The sequence below is a fragment of the Anolis carolinensis genome, unplaced genomic scaffold (genome assembly GCF_035594765.1).
Source record: "Anolis carolinensis isolate JA03-04 unplaced genomic scaffold, rAnoCar3.1.pri scaffold_21, whole genome shotgun sequence".
Taxonomy (NCBI): Eukaryota; Metazoa; Chordata; class Lepidosauria; order Squamata; family Dactyloidae; genus Anolis; species Anolis carolinensis.
In genome coordinates, this window is record NW_026943831.1 from 616,797 (window position 1) to 625,000 (window position 8,204).

The following is an 8,204-nucleotide window of genomic DNA, read 5'->3' on the forward strand; positions in this document are numbered from 1 at the left end:
GGCAGATACAGCCGGTCAACATCACTGCGAGGGTGCAGGGAATGATGAATGGTCATGAGTTTTCTTGTTTTTCTGTCCAAATTGTCCAGTTCCACCTGTGTCCAGTTTATGATGCCAGCAGTATATCTTATGACAGGTATGGCCCAGGTGTTTATGGCTTTGATGGTGTTGCCTCCATTGAGCTTGCTTTTGAGAATTTTTCTGACCCTTTGTGTGTATTCTTTGCTGACCACAGTCTTCACATGTTCATGCTTGATGTTGTCCAGCTGTAATATGCCCAGATATTTATAGGCCTCTGGCTGGTGACACTTTATTGTTTGGCCATTGGGCATATTGATGCCCTCACTTTCAATGATTTTTCCCTTCTTCAATTATTATTATTATTATTATTATTATTATTATTATTATTATTATTATTATTATTATTATTATTATTATTGCTGTGAGTTTTCCATGCTGCCTGGCCATGTTCCAAAAGCATTTTCTCCTGACATTTCGCCCACACCTATGGCAGGCAGCCTCAGAGGTTGTGAGGTGCTGGAAACTAGGCAAGTGGGGTTTATATGTCTGTGGGATGTTTGTTCAGGGTGGGCTTGGAGTACTTTACCTGTGGATCGCTGCAGGATCGTTGCCCCCAGAGCCCCCCCATAGCATGGCAACACCCCCCCCCCCCGCAGTCCCTCTTGGCATTGCATGGCATCCCTTGCCCTTGGGCCCTTCCTCTCCTCCAAGACGGACTCTTCGATTCCACCGGGAACTGGGCGGCCTGCGGGCCTTGCCTCCATAGTCAGGGAATAAACAGAAGCCCAAACAGTGACCGGCTGAGAGTCTCCCCCGCTCAGTCTCCAGCGAGTTTGATGCTTGTATTTATAAACTCCGCTTGTTGCTCATCAGGGCAGCACTGAAGCATGGCTAAGCCGGTTGGGGAAAATGTCTCAGAGCCCAACAGTAGGAATAGGCTTTGGGCCACGGACGGCAATGCCAGTGGCCTCATGGTCTGCCGTGGCTCAATTGTGTCCTCGTCTCCAGACCAGCCTCAAACAAGCCTTCCTGAACGTGACATGCTTTTCATTATCCAAACCCAGCTCTCGTGTCCCTCTCCCTCGGCCTTCCCATCTCCAAGACAAACATCCACACCCCCTAAGTGGCTCCACGGAGGGATTCGTGGCTCCCTGACCTTTGGTCATTTTGGTCCTTCTTCTCCGGACACCTTCTGCCTTGTCCGTGTCCTGCTTGAATTGTTTTGCCCAGAACTGGACACAGGGTTATTGCCACTTGGGAGGTCTGATCCACCCAATAACAAAGCAAAACAAACTCGGATTATAACTTCCCTCCATCTTATTATGTGATTTCAGCTCTGCAAGAACCGTGGGTTTGGAAGCCTGGCGTGTGAAGCTTCAAAGGACCAAATAAGACACAGATGAGATGAAAACAAAGAACAGAGGCTTTTATTCTCCTTGGACAAAGCAGATGTCAGCAGAGTCTGCACTCCAAAAACTGACATAAGCTCATTTGCGAACATACAGATTTATTTATAGCACGTTGACAGCTATTTATTTATTTATTTATTTATTTGCAGTATTTCTATTCCGCCCTTCTTTCTCACCCCGAAGGGTTCTCAGGGTGGATCACGATGTACACATACATGGCAAACATTCAATGCCATTAGACATACAACACACACAGACAAAGACACAGAGGGAATTTAACATTTTCCAGCTTCCGGCTTCATGAAGGTATGCTCGATTCCGGCCATAGGGGGAGTTGCTGCTTCATCATCCACTGTGACACCAAGTCCTTGATGGAATACTTCCTCATTCTTCTGCATGCACACTGCTGGATGATTTTATGGTGTCGTAAATTAGTTAAATTAGCCTTCTCGTATAATAAGCAGTACCTAAATTTCCTACTTGATGGATGCAACTATCGTTCGGGTTGCTCAGGTCAACAACAAACTTGGCTATTTTGATTGGTCGGGTACTCAATCCAACCCAGGCTAGTTCAAACTCATGATCTCTCAGTCAGTAGTGATTTATTGCAGCTGGCTACTAACCAGCTGCATCACAGCCTAGTCCTATTCAGAACAAAAAGTTTTCCGCCTCAGCGGTGATTGGTCCAGGTTGGGGCTGGCTAGGATCCATCCACATTGGTGCAGAAGCGCCATCCATCACCACTACTGATTGGTTTGCAAGCTTTGGAGAAAATTTTAAAAACTGTCATTCAATGACTTGAAGTCAGTGCCATTTTTTGGGTCTTCCCATGGAAAGGGCATCGGAGGAAAGGAATGTGACTGGATTGGAGTTAGATCAGACTTGAGCCCTCAAGGTACTTGAGTGACTTGGGGGGAAGGAAGGGGCCAGAGGCTGTTAGGAATTGTGGGAGCTGAAGTCCAAAACACCCAGAGGGAGGGTCGAACTTTGCCTGTGCCTGAGTTAAAGGGATTGATGGCTCTGCTCCTGCCGATCCAGAACAGGACAATGGGCTTTGGCTGGCTACACAATGGACAGCACAGGTGTTGTCACAGCTTCAATGTAGATCCCAGGGAGGGATCTGATCTACCGATTGGGATAGAACTTCCTAGGGATAGAACTAGATCAAGTCTTGGGATAGCCCTCTTGGCTCTTTCTAAGTCCATTATGTGACCCAGAGCATGTTAAGAAGGATTATGTCTTTTCCTGGATGGGGTCAAGGGGTATCTCCTAATGTGTGTGTGATGTTTTGTGCAAACATTGGCAAGTTAAAGTAGAAGATCATGTTTTAATGGATTTTTTAGTTTTAATACTGTTAGGTTTAATTCTGTTTTAACTTTTCCCTATTTGACTAAACGACTAAACAACAACAATTTGTATATTTTAAATTATGTGGTCATGCTTTTAATTGTAAGCTGCTTTGAGTCTCCTTCGGGGAAGATAAAGCAGTATATAAATAAACATAATAATAATTATTATAATAATTCACTTGGACATTGCCTGAAACTGGGGAAGGTTACTGCAGAGTCGGTTTCTGGGCGCCCTTGGAGCCACTGGTTTTGGGTCCATTTTGGGCTTCAGGTTTTCAGCAACAATCTTGACACTATCCTCCTATGGTTGCTGCCTAGAATCCATTGGCCTTTTTAGCTGCTGCATCACACTGTTGACAGAGTGGGACTCAGAGGCTGATTTAGATTTTGAGCCTCTCTGGGGTTTGGATCAGAGCCCAATGACTTTGTAGGTGCCTGAAGTTGTGCTCCCAGAGAAACAGCTAATTGGGGAACATTCTGATGTTAACTTAAGGCTGGATTCACCAGATGGAGTTGTTGTAGGGGAGGATGTGCCTTTTGATCGGAGACAATCTATCTCACAGGATAGGAGTCAAAGAGAAGTGCTGAGAAGAAGTAAACGTTTGGCTCTCAAGCGCTGTAATTAATAAACTTTCCCATGTGAAGCTGTGATTGTCCTGGATCTCATTGAGCGGTAGCCTTGAGGTTTCCTTAAAGGGACCTCGCTCCTTGTTTTCGTTGCGGTGTCAACATTGCCATTCTTGGGAGAAGCATCTCTGTTCCTGTCTCTTGATCCTTGCCGTTTCCAGGATTCCCTGTTGGAGTTTGCGCCTTGTGACTCTCGAGTATACCTTGCCTTGTTACTCTGGTTTCCCTGCTTTTGAAGGAATACCTTCCAGGTGGATTACAGTTGTCATTTTGCTGTGTCTTGTCCCTGATTCCTGCAATTCCTGGGTGCTTACTGACTTTGACTCTTTGCTGGGACCCTTTGAGTTCTGTTTGTGGATTATAACTTTGACAGATTTTGAAGAACTATCTTTTGAACTATTGTGGACATTATATTATGGACTACTTGCTCTATTGACTCTGCATATATATATATATATATATATATGAACATCTGGCTTCAGTGTGATTTTCAGAGTGCTCTCGTACCTTTGGGGTGCGACACAGGAGATGCTCACCTTGCAAAGAGCTGGCCTTGGTCTAGCAAATGGGATTGTTTGTTCATTCTTGCGGTGGCCCAGAAGAATATGAAACAGACAAACAAAGGCAGGCATCATTTCAATGCATTGTGGAACCCAGCCCCAACAGCTGCCTTTTCAAAAATATTAGCCACGTAGCTTTCTGGCCGCCAGGAATATCCGCAGATACGATCCAACGCTAATAATAGCAGCGCATGCATAGCCAGACAGAGAGCAAAGCTGGATGCCGGAAACTATTTTAAATCTGGTCGCTCCAGCCCAAGCGGCACGGATTATGGCTGGTCAAGGGAGAAGTGGCCATCGATGGGCCAGGCGTGTGCTTGGGAACAGCTGGTGTGGTGTTGTTGTATGTCTTTCGGGCTGTGTGGCCATGTTCCAGAAGTAGTGTTTGGGAGCAGAAAGGCCCGTAAAATAGGCATTTTGTTGGCGGTCTGGAAAACTCTGGAGGAAGGGCGGAGGAGGAAAAGGGAGGAAGGAAGGAATGCAGGCAGCAAAGCACACAGAGACTCCACTCCCCAGATCATTATTTGTTTATTTTATTTCCAATATTTCTACCCCGCCCTTCTCCCCGAGGGGACTCAGGGCGGCTTACACAACTGGTAGGATCACTACCAGTACATCATAATACAATAAAATAAGAATAAAACAGTTAAAATAATTAAATAACATAGTAAAATACAATATAGAAAAATTTAAGACAATACAACACCAAATATATATACCAATCATCCAAGGCTCTTAGGGTTGGAAGGGAGCCCAAAGGCCATCCAGTCCAACTCTGGAGAAGCAAAGCCTCAGGGTCCTAGAGCTCAATGAGGTTCCCAAAGGGCATCAAGCCCAACCACCACCCAAGGCCTGCTGCTCACTCCAAGGCCTCCCTGGCTTTGTCTGGTCAGTTGGACCCACACGGCGCCTGAAGCCCCAGCTCATGCCAGGGAAGGGAGCGGCTGCCGGAGCGGCCGCAGAGAAGCAGAGCGGCTATTTTAGGGCAAATTCCAGCCTGGAAGAGAGTCACGCAGTGGGAAGAGGCATGGCACCAGTTTAAAAATAAGAGAGAGACAGAGGCAAGAGAAAGGGAGGAGGCAAGACAAGAATGGAGGGGTAGGGACTGTGGTGGGTTGATGCACATACACAAATAGATATCTGCACGCCTGTTAAAGAAAGCCAGCATGGTCTAGTGTTTCGTGCATTGTAATAGAATTTGAAATAGTTTTAACTATGCATTCATATTTTTAGTAATCCTATGTTTAATTCCATTTCTGTGTTTATATGTTTTAAGTTTTAATTAAACTTAATTAAAGGGCTCGGGCTGTGGCGCAGGCTGGAGAGCAGCTGCAATGAATCACTGCAATGAATCACTCTGACCAGGAGGTTATGAGTTCGAGGCCCGCTCGGAGCCTATGTTTGTCATGTCTTTGTTCAGTGTTAAAAGGCATTGAATGTTTGCCTATATGTGTGATGTGATCCGCCCTGAGTCCCCTTCGGGGTGAGAAGGGCAGAATATAAATGCTGTAAATAAATACATAAATATATAAATAATTCATAAAGTGTATTGCTTTCAGCATTGCAAGTCCCTTTGAACTTCTTTTAAGAGAGAAGAAACAGGATGATGGTGATAATAACAATAACAATAACATTAACAACAATAATAAGAATGTATTGTCAAAACTTTCACGGCCGGAATCACTGGGGTGTTGTGTGGTTTCTGGGCTGTATGTATGCTCAGAAACTTCTGAAGATGCCAGCCATAGATACAGGCAAAATGTCAGGAAAAATGCTGCAAGAACACTGCCAAACAGCCCGGAAACCACATAGCACTCCAATAATAATAATGGTTTCAGGGCAGACTGAGATTCTGGAGACTGAGGTTTGATTTGCCCCTTAGCCGTGCAAACCCGCTGGGTGACCTTAGGTGGGTCACACTCTCTCGGCCCTGAGATTTGAGGACATATCTGGAAGGTGCACAACAACAACAATGTATGTGAAACTCCCTCTTGCCTCATTCTAAAACTGGGCTGGTAATTACTAAATGAAGCATAACAGAAACTGGATTAAGCCAAGATGATCTGTTTCGGAAGATAGGAGAGATCTGTGCTGGGGAAGAGGAGAAAAGGAAGAGCAAAGGAAGGACAATGCGCTGCTAAACAAGAGACAATGCAATGGGATGGGGGAGCGGGTGTGTTATCGAGAAATTGCACCTCCAAAATTATGAATTATACAAAACATATAAACTATACATTTATAGGTGTTACTCCAGTTGAAATACGGCAGGCCGCTGGAACAAAATGGTGCTGGCAACCGTGGTGGTGGGAATGGCGAGCCTATGTGGCCGGGCCCAGGCCGAAGGTGGGCCCAGGCCAGGCCGAAGGTCAGAAAGCGGGTGGTGGGCCCAGGATGAAGACCCAAAGGAGGAGGAGGTGGGCGGTGTGTGTGCATGCATGCATGCATGTGTGCATGCGGGGGGGGGGGGCCTCAACTGCGCCCCCGGGATTATGGCGCCACAGGCAAGTGCCTAAATGGCCTTGCGGTTGAACTGCCCCTGTCTATCTCCCATGCTTCAAGCCTGCTTCACCTTCACAACACCCATTGGAATGATCATCAGTTTCAAGCACCCACTGTGTACTCTAGGCTAACTCCATTCTGCCCACCAAACCCTATCAAGGTCTCATTCAAGCTTGACACATCGCATCAGTTCTTTGGAGTGCTTTCTCTGCTGACATCCTCTCTGGCCATTGAGAACAAACCTCTGATTTTGCCTTCAAACCCATCTGTGTCTGATTCGGCCTTCTGGGATGCTGGGCACACCGGGCCTCCAAACCCACAGTTTTTGCGGAAGCTGAAATCACTTGGTGGGTGGGATGGACTCCCCTTTTTTTGGGAGGCTTTCAAGCAGGTCAAGAATCCATTTCACAATCCTTGGATATCTGTAGCTCTCCATGGCTTTTCCCTACTATAAACCCCACTGTCGTCCTCGGCCTGCCTTGGGCAAGGCCAACCCCTGTCCTTATTATCCGAAACCCCAAGAGGTCAGATTCTATAGAACAGGGCTCAGATAGGTGCCCCGCTCGACTTCAGAAGCAGGCCCATCATCCTCCACCCTCTTTTTGCAAATCTTTCAGGGAGGCAGTTTCACCTCCTGGGTGCTGAGGAAGCCACCTGCCTCCTTCTGAACCAGTTACAAAAAGGGGGGTGCAAGCCTCATTGGAACCCACATCATGTAACCACGTCTGCTTTCAACAATTGTGATGCTCACCAGCGTTAATACCTTCTAGTGTTTTTTTTTCCTATGTGGGCAGTGAAGACCATACATGTTCTGCCAGGTTTTAAGTGGGTTTGATTTGTCTGTTAATTGTGTTCTCTGGTTTGTTTCTGCGGTCTCATTTTTCTTTCTTGTATTTTGTATTATTGTTATAAATCATCTTGAGCGTGCTTATGGAGGAGGTTGCCGAGCACAGACCCCCGCCTCGGCTTTTAAGCAGAGGCTGGATGACTATCTGTTGGGAGTGATTTGATGGGGGCCGGGCTGTGGCACAGGCTGGTGAGCAGCTGCTGCAATAAATCACTCTGACCATGAGGTCATGAGTTCGAGGCCAGCCCGTGGCGGGGTGAGCACCCGTCAATTAAAAATAAAATATAGCCCCTGCTCGTTGCTGACCTAGCAACCTGAAAGATAGTTGCATCTATCAAGTAGGAAATAAGGTACCACTTATAAAAAAAATGGGGAGGCAAGTTTAACTAATTTACGACATTGGAATGAGGAAGTGCCATCAGAGTGGAGGATGAAGCAGCTGCTCCCCCCTGTGGCCAGAATCGAACATCCCCTCAGGAGAAGGTTAAATTGCTTCTGCGTCTGTCTGTCTGTCTGTCTGTCTCTGCCTCAGTTTGATGTGTTTATGGGCACTGAATGTTTGCCCTATGTGTGTATAATGTGATCCGCCCTGAGTCCCCTTCAGGGTGAGAAAGAAGGGCGGAATATAAATATTATAAATAAATAAATAAATAAATGGTGCTTTTCCTGTATGGAGGCAGAAAGTGGGTTGGACTGGATGGATTCTAGGATTAGGATTACTATTACTATTATTAAGCAGAGGCTGGATTCCCATCTGTTGGGGATGCTTTGACTGTGCTTTTCTTGCATGGCAAGGGCTTGGACTAGATGGCCCATGTGGTGTTATTCTATGATTCTATGATTCCTCTCCCAGGGTTTGTTCTGCAATCATTCCTTTTATCTGCTGGAAATG